This window comes from Cyanistes caeruleus, chromosome 6 (assembly GCF_971803275.1).
Source record: "Cyanistes caeruleus chromosome 6, bCyaCae1.hap1.1, whole genome shotgun sequence".
Taxonomy (NCBI): domain Eukaryota; kingdom Metazoa; phylum Chordata; class Aves; order Passeriformes; family Paridae; genus Cyanistes; species Cyanistes caeruleus.
Window position 1 is genome coordinate 62,823,570 of NC_141706.1, and position 12,091 is coordinate 62,835,660.

Genomic DNA, 12,091 nt, shown 5'->3' on the forward strand with positions numbered 1-12,091 from the left:
AAAGCCTGGCTGCATCCCATCACTGACTTGCCCTGTTCTTGATCATAGAATAAGCAGGAAAAAGGATAACGCTCTACCTTATATATAAAATACACAGGATCACCACATCTTGGCACACAAGAGGATAGGTGCAGCAAGGACACCACTTGTTACCTTTTATTTTATTTCATAAAAATCTCAGTGAGCCCAAGGAGACACCAGGGTTTCACCTTCTCAGACAGGGCACAAGCAAGCCACTAGTATTTTTACATATAAATTATTCAACACATGCTCTGAAATGTTACACAACCCCCAGCTAGAGAAGTTCTCCTTTTCCTCAACAGACCTTCAAATACCTTGCAAAATCCCAGAAGAAAAAGCAGATCTTTGACTAGACTGGCACCCTGAAGGAAAGCTTGGAGACAAATGATCACCTGATATGTATTTTCTCTAAAGTAACTCAGACTGGCAGAACAGTGTTATTGCCCATCTAGCTCTTGTTTCCTGGTCAGATACAGAAGAACAAGAAAGCCGTAGCTCAGTGACATAAGGCTTGGGACAACTCTTCCAGCTTCCCCTACTCCTTGGGGCAAAAATACAAAAGGCACCACCTAGTAGAGCTCACCAAAGGTCCAGCATCAACTTCCAGGAGAAGTTTTCAAAGCCAAGTACTAAAACCTGTACACACAGAGGCAGAGTTTTTGGGAGCACAGGCAAGAAGGGACGGCACAGACCCTTCCTGCATGGAAAAGACCATCAGCCAGCTGCCACCAAGGCCTCAGATCCCTCCCCTCCCCTCACTGTGGGCACCGAGACACTCTCCTGTGTCTCCTAAAGACTGTCCAAATGCAAGGAGGTGACTGGGACTTCTGCAGCACAAGGTAACACAACCCATGCATCCTGTCCCGTGGCTTTACACACAAGTTTCCTCTTTTCTCAACCACAATATTTGTGCCAGACACCAGAAGTTTGTGCCACAATGTCTCCGAGGGAGGGCTGAGTTTCCACCTGAGCACTGCCCCACACGCTGCACCCAGCTCCAGCTGGAAGCTCAAACCCCTCTGGAGGAGGCCTGCTGGCAATTTCCTTCTCCATCATCGAGAGGAAAGCATGCCGCACCTGCATGCAGTCCTGCTCACACCTTCCAGCTCTCCTCCCAGCCCCAAGCTGAAGGGCTTTCTCTGCAGATTTGAAACTCCAAACCAAGGCTGTGCCTGGGAAATGGCAGTAAAACTGATTTGGAGCAGAGCTCTGTTCTGGCTTGTGGTGGCTTTCTGGGCCTGAGAGGTGCTGAGGAGGAAAAGTAGCAGAAACACACACTTATCCCTTGTGCTGCAGCATTGCTGGAATGTGTCAGCTTTCACACAGATGAAATGTCCATCCTCACACCAATGGGTGACAGGCTGTGCCTAGAGTGAGAAAATGTGGCATAATAAGGCATTCAACTCTTGGTCCAAACCCTGGGAGGTGCTGACCACCACGTGCTTTAGGACATAAACATTCAGCCAGGATCCTCCCCTATTTACCCATTTTTAAGCCAAGAAATGAATAAAGAAATAAAGCCATAGACACCTTTGTGCAGTGCCACTCATTCTGCTGCTCTGGTTGGGAGCACAAGGCAAGAAATGGTGTTTGTGCTCCTGGCAGGCTGAGGCCACACAGCTGCTCACACTCCTTGCCCACCACCCAAGAACAAACCAGAGGTGCAGTGTGAAGGGCCCTGAGGTGGAAAAGAGATCAGAAATGGAGCTGAGGTCAACAAAAAAAATCTGAGAGAGGACATAGGGAGCACAAGGCATTGTAATGCTATTCCTGCTTCAGCCTCTCCTCAAAGCCACATTCACTCTACGAGATGACTTCAGGGAGAGTCTGTCCAGAAGAACAAGAGAGAAGTGCTGGCCACAGTGTTACATGCATTGGATCCAGCTGGGTTTTGGGTTTGTAGCTGGTTTCACAGCAATCCTGCTGCCAGACCTGGCCTCTCCCGATGGACCAGGGCCGGGGGATGAACAAATGAAGCTCCACTGTAGATTCACTTGGAGAGTCTGCAACTAGCAAGATCTTAATCCATTCTGCTGTGCAAGGGTTAAATTCTGCATAAAATACAATTCCAGACAATAGTTCCTTAATTTCATTTGATGCCAAACTTCCTGAAAAAGGAATGTTTACTGGTGCTTTTTAATTATGAAAAAAAAAAAAAAAAAAAAAAAAGAAACCATAAATTGTCTGTTTTGCTGTCTGTGCTAATTACATTTCATTATGTATTTGGAGTAAGCTATGATTTTCCTGCTGGTTCCCATGACATTTTTCATTATCAGCCACTAATTTTCTAGCATGCACACTGCATTGTGAACCAAGTAGGCTGGTGTGTGGGCAGAAGTTCCAGTGAAAGCTGCAAGGCAGTACAAGTGTACATTATTATTATTACTATTATGATGTATTAGAGAGTTTCCACCTACTTGCATATCTACATATCCTCATCCCTATCAGCAGTGTCACAGCTCAGCAAAGCCCAGGAGCCCATCCCAGTGCTTGGCAAGGCCCAGCAGGTAGGGAAGGGAAGTTATGTGGGATGGAATGATGGCAGCAGCCCCACTGCAAGGACAAGTTCCCTGCTGGGTGCAATGGAAACACCAAGCAGCTTTCTCAGTCACTTCCTCTACTCTGTGCCCAAAGCACGTGGGTATCTGAATCTTGTCACTTTGCCCACTCACAAGCTGAGGCCAAGGTTATCAAGGAAAGCAGTGCCATATGTGGATTCCCAAAGGAATAGGATAGCTAATTGGATCTTTCTGAGACTGCAGGACAGAAGAAAAAGGTAAAGGGTTTTCAGAAGCCATGGCTAACACTGTATCCATTATAGAAAAATCTCCAACAAATCCTCATCTGTGCAAACTCAGAAAATGCCACAAATGGTGAAGCAACTCCTTGCATGCAGCATTTAATAAACTCAGACTGAGGAAAGCTGTAGGTGCCAATTCTTCACACAGCAAACTGCAAGAACATGACCACTGCTCGTCCTTATCAGCCTTGGACAGGTGGCAATTCTATTCATGTGCACCACACACACAATACACAAACACTTCAGAAATAAATGTGTGTTTTCACAGGATTGCAGCTCTCTCCTGATATCTATTTCAAAGGAGACAAAGCCTAACCCTTTCCAACAGCACTGTGAGGGAACAGTTGTATAACTCCCCCTCTTCTCCTCAAGGTGATCCACAAATACATTATCAGAAATGCGATCAGACCACATTTGGTGCTGTAGCAGGAGTGAAATTCCCATCCCAGGCAGGAGGACTTGCCCTGCATAGAGGCTGGGCTTCTCACACTTTATTTTTATGTGCTGATTTACAGATAGCAAAAATGAGGAGGTTCTCCAGTCCTTTTATATAAGGAATATAAAAAAACCTGAAAGGCACTTATGGCCTGACTATACCTCTATTTATTTTGACTGCCAATTTTGTCTGATCGAAGGGTGGAGGAATGGGCCCACTTGTAGCTCCTACTGATGTATTTGCAGGTCATCTTCAAAGATAAAACTGCCCTTATGGCCTCTGACATAGGTATGCAATTTCAGAGGTCTGAAAGACAGAAAATCAACTTCATTTCCCTCTATTCTACCACCTACAGAGCCATTCAAACACCTTGCAGGCTTCAATGCATTTATCCTCCCAGCAGGTCTCTGAAGCAGGGAAACATTAACACAACTGCCCCACAGAACGGGAGCCGTGGCACAGGCACAACCCCAAAGGGTGGAAGAGGGACCCAAAAGAACAATCTAGAAAAGTTACATCCACCTACACAGGCATTTCAGTGCTTAGAATTAACTCACCATTCAGCCCAAAGCTGAGGCTTCATCTAGAGATGGCATCATGGTGACAGTCACAGGACTTCAGGCATCTCTCCTCAGTCACACTGGGTCACAAAAAAGCCACAGAATTGACCTTTTTTCCCCAAAACTGGGGAACTGCATCCTCTGATTCTCTATAGGATGCAATCCAGTAGAGGTGCTCAAAACCCTCAGGCCACACTGAACTGAAGGCACAACAGGAGACACAGAGGCAGTGGTATTTAAAAAGTGCTCTCCCACTAGAAATGGAAGGACTGAGATAAATTCTCCCTTAAACCCAGGTTTTCCTTTTCCCAGTGCCATGTCTAAGGTGCAGGACTAGAGGAGGGCAGCCTCTACCCTTCGGGCTCAGCTTGCCTCACCATGCAGCCTGTGCTGGGGCCAGAAGCAGTAGCAGATTTGATTTTTCTCAGCCTGATCATAAAACTGAGAACACAGGGCTCTGTGAAATATTCTGCCTTCAACAAAAGATACTTTTCAGCTAGAAAAGATGAAGTTATTAGTTTTGCTGAATGTGCTTCAAATGGGTGTGGAGCACTAGTTTTAAGTCCACAGCCTCTGCAAACAACGACACCTGAAGTTCTGCACCCAGAAGAGTCCTGGCTCTCTCCTCACTCCTCCATCTGTAAGCAAACACACCACAAACACAGATGGAAGCAGAAATGGGAACAGAAATGTGTCCTGATGGACAGGGAGAATTCAGTGTCTGGTGGAAGCCACTCACAAGGGTGATCCAGAGGTTCATCATCAGTTTTAGTAACAACCACAAAAATGGCTCCAGTGCAGCACAGTATTCAAAATTCTTTGGAGTTAACAGGGCCAGGGAGACGGAGAGTTTGAGCAGCACAGAACTTGAATTGTCATTCATGAGCTGAAAGCTGGTCCCCTCCATGTCAGGGCTGGACAGATTTGATGGGGACAGCACGAGGAACCTCACACCCATCCAGGCCTTGGTCCTCCTGGCCCAGGGTTCCTGCCAGGATTGTTCCCAGGCTGGGCACACAGCTGAGGTAACCAAAGTGAAGCCTGCAGCCTCACAGCTGTTCACCTCAGCTCTTCTCCAACCCGTGAAGAAAAACCAGAACCAGGTAGAAAATTACTTTTCCAGCCCACAATCTAACCTCACACTCAAGAGTTTGCTCTGCCATTTCTCTTCCATCTCAATATTCACTCTAACCTCTGAGCTATGCCAAAATTCTCAGTTTTGCACTCTGGAACTATTTTCCATTGTAAAACCAGCTATTACACAAAGCAATGAGCTACCTTGGAGATTGAAGCTTCCACCTAAGATGTAGAAAGCTAGAAGATTGCTGTAGTGATAATGATAAATACAATTTGAATTAGAACAAATGAAAGAACCTGCTCCCTAAAAGCCAATCTCCTGTTCTTAGGGCTCTCATGATAGAGATGAGAGCTGTACTCAAATGCAGATAAATCAAACAGCACAGAGATCTCAACTTGCCCCTTCCAGATATCCTTTGACTTTCCAGCCTCTGGAAAAGCTACCACAGTAGCAAGGGACATCTGTTTTTTCTCACAGACTGCTCAGAGGAGAATTCCATCCTGAAAGAGGCCACAACTTGAGTCTAGGAAAGTTTTTTAAAGATGGTGCACTTTGCAGAAAATTTTATAATTTAAACAGAATTTAATTGTCCAACAAGAGCATCTTTTCCCAGAAGGTTCTCAGCGTGCTCTCCCCGTAGTAGATTTGTCTTTGATCGTGTCCCAGGTTTGTTTCCAGTCATGGTACAACACAGAGATCATAATCTGATACCTTTTGTCATAGCTGACACCAACACTGCCTTTCTGGTAGAAAGGGAAGACTAGGGCTGTCAGTCTGCCACCTTTCCTGAACACTGAAGTCACGCTTTTTTTTTGCTTTCTTTTCTTAAAGACAACTTCTTTGTTGCCATGGTATCACTAATGCAGTATTTTGAGACAAGGGAAGAAGATAACTGTGCAGCATCACAGTGACACATCTATCAGCTGCCATCCTCTCAAAAAGGATAAATAAATAAGGATGCCAATGCAGACTTTTAAAGGCTCCTCCACCCTTGAAAATTTTTCCCTCTCACATACAAGTCACTGTCTATAAAGTTCTTGCCTCGGTTTTTTTATAGAGAAGGTCAGAATTTCTCGCACAGCAAGCAGTGTCTAGAGTTATTTTTCAATTCCTTCTCTTCTCCCCATGCTACATGACACCAGCTGAGATCCACACTCAAAAGAGAACAGCACCTGCATGTTTAGAAAATGCCAGCCTGGCTCCCCATGTTAAACCATGCAGTGACTCTTTGCAAGTCTTGCTTGTACAGTGATTTCTCCCTGAACTAACAGGGTATCCACTGCTGAGAACAACTCACATTCATCTCAACAGTGAGAGAAACAAAAAGGGGCACTCTGATGGTGTCTCCTTAATAACCACCTTCAGCTCCCTGTGACCACGTTATCCTTGCAGCCTTGGAGTCTTTCCTATCACTGCCAGAATTATTTTAAAACAGAAACCTTTTCTAACTTAGCAGATTAAGGCCTGACACTCAGCACAATGGCATTCCCCTCCTTGGCCTGTGAGAACATTGAATCAGGTCCCTTCCAAAATTTCAGAGATGTCTGTGCCCACCACTGGCACAATCCTGCTGTGTCAGTAAATCCAGGGAGCAGTGACAGTGAGAGATGCTCCTGTCCCCATGCACTCCCTGATTTGGGATCCAACGAGAGATGCACTGATTCTCTGCACGTGCCACAGCCACAGCGGTGACATGATGAGATTTTCACCTCCTGGGTGATACAAAAGGAGAAATAATGGAATGGAGACTTTTATAAGCTGAATTTACCAGGGCTTCTGTAACAGAGAAAGGAGCAGAGAGCAACAAGCGAAGCAGTGACAAAAGGTCAAACTGGAAGGACCTGATATGAGTCAAGAATTAAACAGTGAGCACAGAGTCCTCTAGAGAATAAAAATAAGTATTTTACATTTGGGAGAGAGAGGAAATGGGAGGAGAGAGGGCAGAAAGGAGGATCTCAGTTGCTGTTTCACTTATTTGGGGGGATAAAAAAGAATAAGTTGTCTCCACTCAGAACCTCACCTCTTCGAAGAGGAATCTAATTAGGACCTTTATGCTCTCTTGTACTTATTTTTCTCATCCACAAAACCTTGCTCTTAGTTTCACCAATTTGACCCAAGGCACAATGACTCATCACAGCAAAAGGCTGGACAGCAGCTTTGGGTTTTTTTTCAAAGACCTAAATAAACCCTACTCCATCAATTGACCAAGGACGACGCCACAGTAAACCTCTCACTGAAGGCTGTGCGTTGCCTTGGCAACCTGTCTGATCTCCATTGCTCCAGGGACTGGAAATGTGCTGCCAACAGGAGATTTTAGCTAATCAAACCAAATCTCTTAATATTTAGACGATTTCCCATCTGTGGAGAGTGGGCCACGTGCCAGTGAAAGCAGGGCACCCTCTGAACACAGCGCTGGCTCCTCCCTGACCTGTTATTTGTTGGATCCTTGTAGGCCACAGACGTCTCCTGGCAGCTTCCAAAGGAGAAGAAGGGTGGCAAGGGACCACAACCTCACAGCTGCACTCAGCACATCCTGGCAGGATGCAAGGCCCTCACAATACCCATGCCTTAACTTCTGACCTTTGGAATTAAAATAAAGTTTCCAATATTGGCATCGCACACCCCTTGGGTGCTACTTGTTTCGAGCCTTCTGAAGCTGCTCTGTCCCTTTTTCAGCTCCCATCAAATACATCCAGGCACCAGCAGTGGCAAACTGCTGACCAAACTGAAAAAGTGAGACAAGCATGTGCCTCTCGACCTTCCTTGATCAGGGACTGCCACCAAACTGCAGCACAGAACGCCTACTTTTTTCTAAAACTTCTAATTGGCAGTGATAAAGGGGCAGCTTTGGTGGATAATTTTGCCTTGAAGGCATGACCAGCCATTGATTTTTATTTTTTTTTAAAGGAGCAGCCAGACCAACCTTTATATAGTTCCACTAAAGGTTCCTGGCCCTTGCATTTAAGCCCAGACACAAATCCAGACAATCAGTCTGACATTTAGCAAACCAAGGGGACACAAAAAAAGTCATGAGCAGCAGTGGGGGAGGGAAGAGTGTTCTACAGTCCTGCTGCTGAGACAAGAAATTCTGTGTGGTGGTGATGAGATCCACATCCATGAACAACTACCAGTTTCCATCTAACAACCACCAGAGCTACATCACCAAAGACAGCCCTGACTGTGACCTTTCCATGCAATTGCCAAAAGAAATCAGGGTGTTTGAGAGCAGACTTAGCTCTGGCATTCAGGTTCTTCTCTCCTTCCTGGACCATTCTTTACAGCATCTCAGAGGACACTAATCCACAGCTCTCCAAACCCAAGAGGCACAGATCCTGCATGGAGTTTCATTCCACACAGGTTATTTGCTGCCAGGTTAATTTCTGGTATTGCTATGGCTGGCATGAGGGATCCTTAGATGCTTTTTGACCTGGTACAGAGGATGTCTGCACAGGAGAAGCTGCTCCACCACAGCTTCCTGGCACCTGAGCTAGAACCAGCCTCAGGCTCCTGCTCTTGAAGAACAGGATGGAGGAATTGCTGGCATTTAACAGGAAGGCCTGAAGCAGAAGGCTGCTGCTCATAAAGCAGGGTGGGATTTCAAGGAGAAAGAGTATTGTGGAAGACTTCTAGGCCTCTGGTATCAACCAAGTGACCTGACACCCTGAGAAAATATGTTCTACCAATAACAAAAGCCATTAAAATAAATGCTTGTGAGGGGAAAAAAAATAGTCACCAGTTTCTAGAGTCATATATTTAATTGAGTGAAGAGCTGAGCAATTACTGCCACTTTCTACCATGGCCCTGGGAATATTTCTCTCTCCACATAGGTATAAACCAGCTAACCAGCTTCTAGGGCTGCATGGAGAAAGGAAGGAACTGAAGTCATTGCTCAGCTAACCCAGGGCTCTGTGGCAAAGGAGAGGCAATAAAATAAGGAAGAGGGAAGCAGAGCTAATTTTAAATGGCCAGGAGAAGCAACTCATTCCCTGTGAGTGCCTTCCCAGTTTATTCTTTCCTACATTACACCTTCTTCTAGTCCAGGCACTCCTCAGTTTTACTGAACCTGAGTTCAGCCAAAGACTGAAAAGCTCAGCCAAACTGAATGAAAGATAAACCCTGACACTTATGCCTGAAGTATCTGTCTCTACAGGCCATGGAAAACCAGAAGAGTGGTCACTGATTTCATGGGGAGCAGGAATTATCCCAGAGAAAACAGCTGTTGAAAGTCACTCTTCATAATTCCCTTGTAAAAACAACATGCAGGGCAGGAGCCCAGCACTTCAAAACCTGGGAGGAGGGTCTTCTCCAGATGGAATGGTCTTCTCCAGATGCAGCAGCCACAAAGTTGTTGCAGAGGTTTCATTGTCATTAAGAGGTTCCAAAGCATCTACCCAGAGTTTCTTGCCAGCAAAAGCTGTGATGTCCAGCTGTTCTCAGGGACAAATGGAGAGCTGTGGCACTTCAGAGCCAGGAGGAGGGAAGGGGGGAGGCAGACAGAGGCAACTGTTAGCCAGAACAGATGCAATGGAGATGGACTAAAATAGATTCTGTGCACTTCAAGGGTTTCTGCAGCACCAATGCTCCTGCCCAGCCCACGTGGGCAAACATCCACACACACGCTCTGCAGAACACTTGACATGAAGGTGCACAAGAACAAAGTGCAGCCTGTTCCTGGGATATTTTCAGATGCATTGAGCCAAGCTATGGACTCTATTTACTATTTTATTGGGATCCCTTCAGCTGTTTTCTCCCACAGCCATCATGGTACATTAAGGTCCTGTTCTTCTTTGAACCTGTCTCAGCCACAAACACCTGCAAGCACCCGTGGCTTCCCTTGCACAGCAATCATATGTGCCCTCTGCTTAACAGGAATGCAAACACTTTGCACTTTTGTTACTCATTATGGATCTAGAATTATAGTCTACTACTGCCTTAAAATAAAATCTGGAATGACAGCAGGAAACAGAACAATGTCAAAGCAGAAAACAGAAGAAAAGGCTTACTCTTATTTCATTCCTTGCAATTTCCAAGATCTTTGTATTTCAAGAAAACCAAAGCAGCATGGAAATCCAAAGTTAGAAGTGAGGGTAACATAGGATTTTCTTTTCAAATTGTAATTGTCTCCAAAGTAACAAACTAGGAAAGCAATCTTCTCAGCAAGAAATAGCCCCAAAGCATTCCAAACACGAGACTTACCTAATCACACTTACATAAAGCAGCAAGATGAGTCAAACCAGAAATGGAATTTCCCAAGAAAGCTCTGAAATGTGTTGTTTATGAGAAAAGTGTTCTTGCTGGGACAGTCTGCTAAATCTTTAGAATCCGTAGTACTCACATGAGCTGGGCAAAGCAGAAGAGAATCACATTCCTGAGTTTGAGAAACAGGAGTGGTGCTGGTGTTCTTGCCCTTTTCTCTGCATGTGCTTGTTGATTTAACATCCCAAGGAAGAAGGGAGGCTGCTGGTTGGTAAACATGTGACAGCCACCAAAGGAATGTGAACCAGGGGAAAGGAGATAAAGCAGGCTATGCCACTTCCTAAAGGAGTTATTTAAATACTACTGCCTCACCTTTCCCACTGCTCTCACCTTATGAGCGCTAGGTCTTTATGCATACAATTATCTTGCTGACAAATTTGCCCAGAAAAAAAATTGTCAATCATGTATTAGGAAATTGGAAGTGATTTTCTCTCCTGTACAGAGATATCATTTATTACTTGGCTTAAATTCACAGCCTGGTAATAAGTATTTTGGATCCACTTTGGAAATGTACCTTTCCCGTCCTGGATTCCCACAGATTTGCAGTAAAAGGGTAAAAGTAAGGATCATTCAGTCTAAAACAAAGGGAGCAGCCTGCCCCTTGCACTTGCCATGCCCAGGCAGTCATTGCTTCCCTGAACTCTGCTCACCCTGGGGCCAGACCCTGCTCCATCTCTGGGGGATCCCAGGCTGGGAGGGCAAAGCTGGGCCAGCAGCTCTGTGCTTCCCAGTGGGTTTTTACACACAGGTAAAAGCTGGTTTTAGAGCAAAAGGTGTAAGCACAGCACTGATCCCAGTGCAACCTTAATTTTAAGGAAGGCTCTGTGTAAGCCTCACATACCATGAGGGCACAGTCTCTCTTCACTCTCCACACAGCTGCTACTTTGAATGTGCATTTTGGATGTAGTTTTGAATCCCTGTATGAGAAGGGTCATTACCCCAACATTCAGGGCAAATCTTTCCTCAGTCTCTGCCTGCAAAAGGTCTGTCTGTAGTGAAACTGAAGCTCTTCCCAACAATTCATTTATTGGTGTGAAAAATTTTTTTCCTGCTTCTAGAATACCTGATGTTCCTCAAGAAACAGCATAGAAAAGCTATAAAATAAAACAAAGCCACACATCTGAATCCAGCTCCTTACAATGCTCAAAACATGAGAAAGGGTGGGAAAAGTGGAGAGAAAATGGGGGGAAGGAAGGGAGTACACTGATGTGGCTGCTCACAACCCAAAGGGCTTCTGGCCCCACTGCCTGCAGCAATTTGTAAGCTGGCTCTAATCTGCTCTCAGCAGTATCTTGCCTTTCTAAGGCAAGCTGCTCCCTGAGGCAATTTTCTGCAGGTGTTCCTAATGCAACTCTTTGTTCACCCCCCCAGAAAAAATAGAAAAGAAAAGGTGTTCTGATGATCTTGTTCCTAAAAGCTGCTGCCTGGCAGATCCCCCAAGAGCAGTCCAGACTGGCATCTTCAAAATAAAAGCTACTTAGGAAGAGCTCAAGAGGAGCAAGAAAAGTCCTTACAGGCCAGACCTCAATCCCCAAGTCTGGCCATGGCAGAATCCCAATGGATCCCAGCTGGGGAGGGTGTCAGGCTCCCTGGTGAAGTCACTGCTGGGGATAGGTGCCTTCCAGCAGGGCTGTTCCCAGCCTCACAGCCTGTCCCCTGTCCCCGTGGTGCCCACATCAGGCATGGCTGAGTGGCCGTGCTGACGAGCTGTGGAGCTGTGGCTAAAAATACGCGAGAGCGCAGCAGAGCCGCGAGGGAAGCACCACGTCTGGGTATGTCAGACTCGTCACTGGAGCCAGCTGAGTGAGCCACTTCCATCCATCCATAGCCCAGGAGGCTTGTCTCCTCTGCTAAGCCAAGGGGAAATTTCCCTGCTAATTTAGAGTGAAGATTTCAGAGCCAGGCTGCCTGCGCAGGTTGGGCACACCGGCCTGTGGGTG

The 12,091-nt window shown here is 45.9% G+C and overlaps 1 protein-coding gene across 5 annotated transcripts in view; it reads right to left on the reverse strand.

Moving 5' to 3' along the window:
- Positions 1-12,091, reverse strand: part of SYT16 (synaptotagmin 16) — an 89,392-nt gene that overhangs the window by 51,341 nt on the left and 25,960 nt on the right. For 2 of the 5 annotated variants that reach the window (XM_086892418.1, XM_086892414.1), the window contains exon 1: positions 10,231-11,423. The exons of 1 other annotated variant lie outside the window; for it this stretch is intronic. The gene's annotated coding sequence lies outside the window, so the exon portion shown is untranslated. Of the gene's footprint in view, positions 1-10,230; positions 11,429-12,091 lie in introns of those variants that run through there. 2 more of the 5 variants (XM_086892415.1, XM_086892417.1) reach the window with 2 other exon arrangements.